This window comes from Cucurbita maxima, unplaced genomic scaffold, assembly GCF_002738345.1.
Source record: "Cucurbita maxima cultivar Rimu unplaced genomic scaffold, Cmax_1.0 Cma_Scf00064, whole genome shotgun sequence".
Classification (NCBI taxonomy): Eukaryota; Viridiplantae; Streptophyta; class Magnoliopsida; order Cucurbitales; family Cucurbitaceae; genus Cucurbita; species Cucurbita maxima.
Genome location: NW_019272080.1, coordinates 149,688 through 158,285, shown reverse-complemented (window position 1 = coordinate 158,285; position 8,598 = coordinate 149,688). Strand labels below are relative to the sequence as shown.

Here is an 8,598-nt window from a genome sequence, read left to right as displayed (position 1 = left end):
GAAAGAAAAATTGAGTTATGCTCTCTTACTTGCCTTACCTAATTTTGAGTCTACTTTTGAAATTGAATGTGATAGTAGTGGAGTAGGGATAGGTGCTGTATTAATGCAAAATCAGACCTTTAATGTTCTTTAGTGAGAAGTTGACTGGTGCATCTATGAGGTATCCAACTTATGACAAAGAGCTTTATGCTTTGGTTCGTGCATTGCAAACCTGACAACATTATCTTTGGCCTAAGGAGTTCATTATTCATATGGATCATGAAAGTTTAAAGCATTTGAGAGCACAAAATAAACTCAACCGACGACATGCTAAGTGGTTAGAATTTATTGAAACATTCCCTTAAATATAAACAAGGTAAGAGAACATTGTTGCAGATGCTTTATCACCACTACAAGAATAATTGATACAATAGCTTACAAAAAATGCTATCGTAGACTTTTTATAGCGTTTTTCGTACGTCGTGACAGCCAATGTTATTAAAAGTTCGAAACTTTTTATAGCGTTTTTGTATAGCTATAATAAATGCTATAATAGAATTTAAATTATAGCTTATATACGTTGCTAGGAAAACATATTATAGCATTTTATTAAAGCTATAATATATTTAATATAACTAAAATATTGGATTATCATTAGCTTCTAATAACATTTTTTTAATGCTATAATATATTATTTATAGCTTTAATATGATGCTATAATAAAGTTGTTTATTCATTTATAATTATTATAATAACATTTATTTTTCGTTGTATTTTAAGAATGATATTATTTTAACTAAATAAACACCGAGAAAATATAGTAACACATTAAATGTCATACTTCCACTTCTTGAAATAGGCATCCAGCCTGCAACTTTCGCTGGCTCACTACCTATTCAGATATGATCTATTCTTTATTCAATATTCAATAGAAAGAGGGGAAATTCTTCAATCCAATGCAGACCATCGACCTCCTAGGCCGGGTAGCAAAGAAATAGAATTGGGCCACAACTTCCATTCATAATTGAAATTTCATTACATTAGTAGTATTCAATCATTTCTTGAAATAAAGAAGTTATTCAAACCATAAAAGATGAATTATTATCTACTATTTGCAATGATGTTAAGTCCCTCTCCCATCCAGTGCAAGTCCTCTATCATCTTTAATTTCCTATAAATAACCAACCATCTTAGCTTTATATATAAATATATATGTTTTTTTAATAAAAACCAGAGTATAGAATTTGTATCAATATGTGTAGGTCATGACCTCATCTTTAGTCGCACACCTACATCAAACGTACATTATTATTTGAATAACTAAGTAAAAAATCAATAGTACCGATATAACTAGATAATGAAATAAATCTAAAATATATTTTCAATACACAGTTGAAAATATCAAAAAATTCATAAATGAGATCAACAATCCACAAACCAAAACAGTCTTACTTCTTTCTCCCCCTTTCTAACCCTTTCTAAGATGCATTGAAAAGAAAAAGTAAAGAGCAAAGGATATCAACAACAACCATAAGAGTTCAAGTATCTTCATTGTGATAACTATTCCTCATTTTGACATTTCCCCATTCAAGTCCCTCCATGATACATTTAAACCCTTCAAAATTAAAATTTTAGAAACTTATAGCAGCATCACTCCAACAAATAATAGATACAAAAGTTTACTATCTTCAAATATAAAGATCCAGGCATAAAAGTCTATGACCAACCAAGGCAACATATTAACAATAAATTAATATGAGAAAGTAGATAGGAGCACAATGGAGACAAAGTCCTTTTGAAAAACATGATCTAATCTACAGAACGCTTATATAAAAAGAAAATCCATATATTGCCTCATGAAATTCAAAAACTAGGCAATGTATTCCGTCTGCAAATTAAAGTTACATCTAAGAGTATAGTAGATGCAGAAGGCATGATAATAGAAGAACATAAATAAGTATGCTAGAATGCATGTTTTCACCTGAATAAGTAGAGGCTGGTTTTCTGTGTCGTGGAAGTGTTGGTAAGGTACATAGTTTCACCTGAAAAAGTAGAAAGTTAAAAACTAACAACACTATTATTTTAAAGAGTACGAAAACAAATTATAATACATAATATTTTCGGTAAGGGAACCAAATTGAAGGTAACCTATTACTTTTAGGTTAAGAAAAAGAAAACTTTCAATTTTAACATGTTATAGTATAATCAATGCTAAATGTTTAATGTTTAGAGAACTTAGAGATAAAACCATATAATTGTCTAAGAAAATTATATTTCGTAGCAATTAATTGCCACTGAAACGAAGGTGGAGTTACACCATGAACCACAAAGAATTATGAAACAATTAAATTATATGAAATCAACTAAAAATGGTAAGATAAAAAGCCAGATTTCATCTTTGTAATGCACTAAAGACATCCGATGATTTGTTTGAGACAAGTAGAGAAATTTATATCCAAAATTTTGAAAAGATACTTGTTTCATATAAAGGCATGGACTATATAAAGCAACAGAGTAGCTTACCAGTTAAACTTCAGCAATAACTACAAGTAAAGTACTATGGTAGAGCTAACAGTTTTAGTCTAAGATCCTTCCATGTAGGCCAAATCATCATTACATACGAGGTGGGGTGTCATGAAAAGCTAACTAGATTATTAAATATAAAAAAATCAAAGGTAAGAATTAGAACTTAAAAGAAAACCCTAGAATGGATATTGTGAATGAATAGAGTTTTAACTAACAATAAATAGAGATAAAATCGAATAGAGAAGAAATAGAAAAATACCTGAGTGAGTAGTGAAATGGGAGAAGGAAAGAAGGGAAGAAGGGGAGAAGGGGAAAATGTAGAGGGAGTTGAGAGAGAAATGGAGAAAGAAAATTCCGTAAATGAAGAGACAGAAAAAGAAAATGGGCGAGTGGAGAGGGAGAAAAATGCTTAGAGCTATTAAGATTTTTTTTTAAAACCCAACTTTCCCCCTTTTTGCTTGAGTGCAGAGAAAGAGAAATGGGCTGCTTGACTTTTTCTTTTTTTTTTCTTAAAACTTAACTTTCCCCCTTTTTTTTTTCCCTTCTTTTCTTATAGATTATTCTTTAAAATGTTGTAAAGAAAAGCTATTATATAGTATGTTTCTTCTAGTGCACGAAGGTATGTCCTCCTGAATACTTTGAATGCTAAGTTGTTGGTTTTGAACACAGGATTTGTATCAAAATGACATGTTCTTTGCTTCTTTTGTTGAATCTTGTGATAAATGACTCATTGTGGATAATTACTTGTTAGATGGATTTTTGTTCCGAAAAGGCAAACTTTGCATACTATCTTGTTCCATACGTGAGCTACTTGTGAGGGAAGCTCATGGAGGTGGTTTAATGGCACACCATGGAGTTTCTAAACCTTATGATTTGCTCTCTGAACATTTTTTTTTTTTGGCCTAAAATGAGACATGATGTTCATAAAATTTGTGCTCGTTGCATAGCATATAAACAAGCTAAGTCTAGGCTTCAACCACATGGTTTATACTCACCATTACCTGTTCTTAATGGTCCTTGGATTGATATATCAATGGATTTTGTTTTAGGTTTACCTCGGACCAGGAGAGGTTATGATAGCATCTTTGTTGTGGTTGATCGATTTAGTAAAATGACTCATTTTATTTGATGCAAAACATATTGCTAACTTATTATTTAGGGAAGTTGTACGATTGCATGACATTCCTAAAAGCATCGTTAGTGATTGTGATGTAAAATTTTTAAGCCACTTCTTGTCATCCTCAAACGGATGGACAAACTAAAGTTGCTAACAGAACCATGACTACTATGCTTACCACTATTATTGATAACAATCTTAATACTTGGTCTGTTTGCCATTTATAGAATTTGCATATAATAGGGTTGTTTACTAAATGCACACCTTTTGAAATTGTTTATGGTTTTAATCCTTTAACCCCATTGACTTTACCTATACAGTGAGTTTGTGAATTTTGATGCAACTATCAAGGTTGAGTTTGTTCATAAACTGCACAAGCAAGTGAAAGAACAAATTGAGAAACAAAATTCCAAGGTTGCCACCCAAATTAATAAAGGACGTAAGATTGTCATCTTTAAGCCAAGAGATTGGGTTTGGGTGCATTTCCGAAAAGAAAGATTCCTACTCAAAGAAAATCTAAGCTTTTACCACGAGGAGATGGACCTTTTCAAGTTCTTGAGTGTATCAACGACAATGCTTATAAAATTGATTTACTAGGTAAGTACGGTGTTAGTGCAACTTTTAATGTAATTGATTTGAGTCCTTTTGATGTAGATGATGGCTGGGATTCGAGGACGAATCCTTCTCAAGAGAGGGAGAATGATTGAACTACAACCAAGGAATTTCCATATCTCAAGGTCCAATTACAAGGACGAGAGCCAAGAAGCTACAACAAACCTTATACAATTATATTCAAGGTATGGTGAGCTCATCAAAGAAAATTCTAGAAGACGTTGAAGACCTCCCTTATATGTTATGCAAAGTTGAGCTTCAAGAAAGAGATGAATTAAATGTAATTTAAGTTGCATTTAATGAACTCCGTTGAATATATGAAACTAGTTCAAGGATGACTAATAAACACATTTCATTCATTACACTATTGAATTATAATTTAACTATTTGTTTGTATATTTGATATGAACCAAAAAACATGAATCATACAATATACTTCAATGACGATGTGAAGAAAAAGTTGTCAAAATTATCAAAAGATGTTTCAATGCATGCCATATTGAAGAAGAGTGAAGTTTGATTGTTATAAATTTTGGGTGGGTTACAATTTAGAGTTTTTATGACTTTTTATTTACTTTAGATTACAATTACATAATGGTTATTATGATCATTAATTATGAATGTTACAAGTCTTGGAATGCCTAGTAGTTTCATTTTGAGGCTATATAAAGCCATGTATGTTGTATTTGTAAGTGACTTGAAAAATATAGTAAAAGAAGCATTTGTGCTCTTCTTTAGCCAATGACTAAGTTTCTTTGCAATTCTATGTAGTTTAGGTTGCATGTAGAATCATTCAAGCTCGACATGATCAATCTTGCTTGTGGAGTGATTCGAATCTCAAGCAAGTGTTCTTGCCTTGAGATATTTGATCAACAAGAATCATTCAAGCTAGACATGATCGATCTTGCTTGTGGAGTGATTCGAATCTCAAACAATGTTCTTGCCTTGAGATATTCGATCAACAAGGTAATCCGAATCTTACTCCCCTTGTAGTGGTTCCATATCTTATCAATATTTAAGCTAGTTTTAAATATAAGAATTAAGGTTATATTGTAATCCACCTAGGTTACCATATTCCACCATTAACTAGCCATTTTAATATGGAGGTTATAAGTATTTCTCATTTAATAGCTCATTTAATTTTGGAGTTATGTATCACATAGGTAGGTTTAGGTTGTAAAGATCATATAAAGCCTTCTTTTCTTTGACATCAGATTTTGGAATTAAGAATAGAATTTATATTTTAGATTTGTTGAGAGCTAAGTTTTTCTTTGCAAATTATTGTGTTTAGAACTTACATGCTAGAGTCATCCAAGTAGTATTGATCAAACCTCTTGTGGAGTCATTCGAATCCTGAGTTTAGAAACGAGTTTTCTTTACTCTTGCTTGATCATCAAGGTAATCCATTCCATACTTTCCCTTGGGATGATTTCCATATCATTACATCTACAGAGAATTCTCGAAACTATTTTCTCCAATCCCTTTGGAATTTTCTTTCAAGAGGCTCCCACAAGCCTTGGCCTTGTGTTCGAGTCATAGCAAGGAAGAACTTGTGGAATATGAAGAACGTTTGCATGGTTGGAATACTTCAAGAAGTCGTGCAAGCTATGGTTTCTATAAAGGTAGAGTTCTTACCACTCTCAAATTTATTGCTTTGTTTTAATTCTTAATAAAATCAAAACGGTTCCCAATGCTTCCGCTACGTGGATGAAGAGTTCATTCCCTTCACGACTCCCGATCTTATCTCCTCTGCCAATCCTGGTTGAATTGAATATAGGGTTATGAGTGCCCCCACTCGAGGAGGTTTGGCTTCTCCTTACATCTTGGGACTATTTGTTACTCAGATCAAATAGCCGTTCAGCGGTAACATTGGTTGTGGAGAGGTTTTGTATTCTCTGCTCGTATAGTTTGGACTTTGCCCCTTCAGTTCTTCTATGAAATGAAAGACCTTGTCTTTCTCAGATATATCTCGGATGTCCAACATCAACATCAAGAATTATTTGACATACTCTCAGATATTTCTTGTGTGTTTGAGATCCCACTGTTTCCTTCTAGCCAAGATTTGGACATTCTTTGGGAAGAATTGAGATCAAAGTTCTTGTTTCTATCTTTCCAAGGTGCATCGACCCTCTTAAACATCCATGTACCTCGACCTCCGCCATAATTTCGCATTCTTAGCTAGATGCATGGTGACAAAGGTGACCTTTGATTCTTTTGTAGTTGTGTTTGTTGCCCGAAAGTATTGCTTAAGGACGAAGATGAAGTTCTCACGACCTTAGTGTCTCAAACCCCATGGAAGGGTTTAGACTTGGGGACCTTGATCTTGTTGAACTGAACCGCTCCCCTTGTACGGGTTTGGCTTCCTACCGCTCTTATGGTAAGGTTTACTCTAGTACTAAGATCCGCCATTTTTTGTCCTAACTACATCGATGGTTGCTTTCACATCTTCAGATAGCTCGGTGATCATTTGAACAATTGCTTTTTGGGAGCTGTCTAAACCATCGACTTGCTCTTTAATTAGGGCAACAGAGCCTCTCAAGGTAACTTTTCACTCGAAGCCACCAATCTTGTAGCTTTTGCTTCTAGGTTGTTCACTCAGTACATTAGTTCCTGCATGTGTAACCCATCCAATCGACCTGTTACTATATCAACCATGTTGGTCTTGTCGGTGAGCTCTTTCACCCACTCGTCCAAGTACCGAATACTATTAGGGACTTCTTGAAGTATGGCATTTGTTCTTCTATGTCGACCAGTCGGTCGACGTGTGACTTATTTAACTGCTTCGTTTTAGACATGTTTACCTAATTTCTTTTTGAGTCAACTCGACTCTGATATCAACTGTCACAATTATGCTCTTATGAGCCGTTTGTAGGCGGTTGTGCGACACTCACTCTCATCACCAGGTGAGTCAGCCAACTCAAAATTGTGTCGCCTTTGGTCAAACAATGTATACCCAACTTCTGGCCATGTTGTTTTAAGAAGAAGGTTTTAGCAAATGGGGGCAGAGAGATTTTAGGAGAGTTTGAAAGCAAGATTGAGACAAAGGAAGAAAGTAATGTTATAGACTATAAGCAAAAAAAGATAACACAACTTATATAACATATAACTCTGGATAGTAAAAATTTACTTATTAGTCGCATCTTCCTATAGTACATTCTTTACCAAAACGTCATACACTAGAAAATACAATAAGAAAATTATACATCATGAAAACGGTAAAGGAAAACAATACAGTGATACAATGGAAGGAGTTTTGGCATGCAACGGTCATGCAGTCGTGGACAACACGTCTTGGACAAACATGACTGTGACACTATAACACCACGAAACATTGTGATACGAAGGATACTCTTATAGTCAAATGGAAAATATATATATACACCCCATTTTCTCCATTTCCTCCCCAATTTCCCTATCATCCTTGCATCAATTTGTAGAATTAAGAAAAAGAAAGAAAAGAGAAGAAGGGGAAGAAGGAAGAAATAAAGAAAATAGAGAAAGTAGGTTGGAAGTTAACTTCAAAATGAAACCCTTAACAACCATTTACTTCAAATCCAAATTACTAACTGAAGCTCAACTTTAGAAGTAGACATGGAGGAGGAAGATCAAATGAGTATTGACTTAGAAAATTTAGTGATTTCGACTTAGGCCAACCAGGTTAATGGTTTTACTATTGGAACGCCCTTAAACTTTGGTTGGATATCTTGTATGATATCTGAATGACATGTATTTTGTGACGGTTTACATGACATATTTTTATAATGTTACAGTGTGATATGTATGATATGATTTGTGATAGAAGGAATGGAAGTATGATTTGAATCTTGATTATGTACCAATATTTGGAAATTATGGGACCCCATGCATGTTGTATATAATGTGCATTGAGATATTTCTCTAGTGTGATTAGTATGAATACGTACACAATGATATAACACACGCTTCTTTCCTCTATGACTTTTAGTAGTGTGAGCATGCTCTAACCTGTAGTTAGGCTTAAGGAGTATGTATACAAGTCTCCCTGATAGGTTCATGTGTGCGTGCATGGGTCGTGGTTAGAGAAATACTACATATCAAACCTATCTAGACTTGAAATTATAACCTAAGAAACAATTTACAGAAAGATAACTCCTACCTTGATCCATGATTGCATGTGATTATATTTTTCGACCCCAACACAGAGCTACTTATCGAGTATTTTTAAATATTCAAGCCACGTTTTTTTTTTCTTCTTCAAGTAAAAGTAAGACACCCATATAATTATGGAGACCATGTAAATAAGGTCGGAGTATTGTGTTTTACACTTAGGTTAGATTAGGTATATATGCCTTTCTTTTAAATTCTTGTTAAGAAGGACCTTCAAC

The 8,598-nt window shown here is 33.6% G+C and overlaps 1 long non-coding RNA gene across 3 annotated transcripts; it reads right to left on the bottom strand.

Moving 5' to 3' along the window:
* Positions 1–829: 829 nt before the first annotated feature.
* On the bottom strand, positions 830–2,982 carry LOC111472101. Of its 3 annotated transcripts, XR_002715333.1 has the most exons (5): positions 2,765–2,982; positions 1,961–2,021; positions 1,509–1,594; positions 1,250–1,268; positions 830–1,150 (listed from the first exon to the last, which is right to left on the bottom strand). It is a non-coding gene; the product is annotated as an uncharacterized LOC111472101 (long non-coding RNA). The 3 variants fall into 3 exon arrangements; XR_002715334.1 differs by lacking the exon at positions 1,509–1,594; XR_002715335.1 differs by lacking the exons at positions 1,250–1,268; positions 1,509–1,594.
* Positions 2,983–8,598: the final 5,616 nt, after the last annotated feature.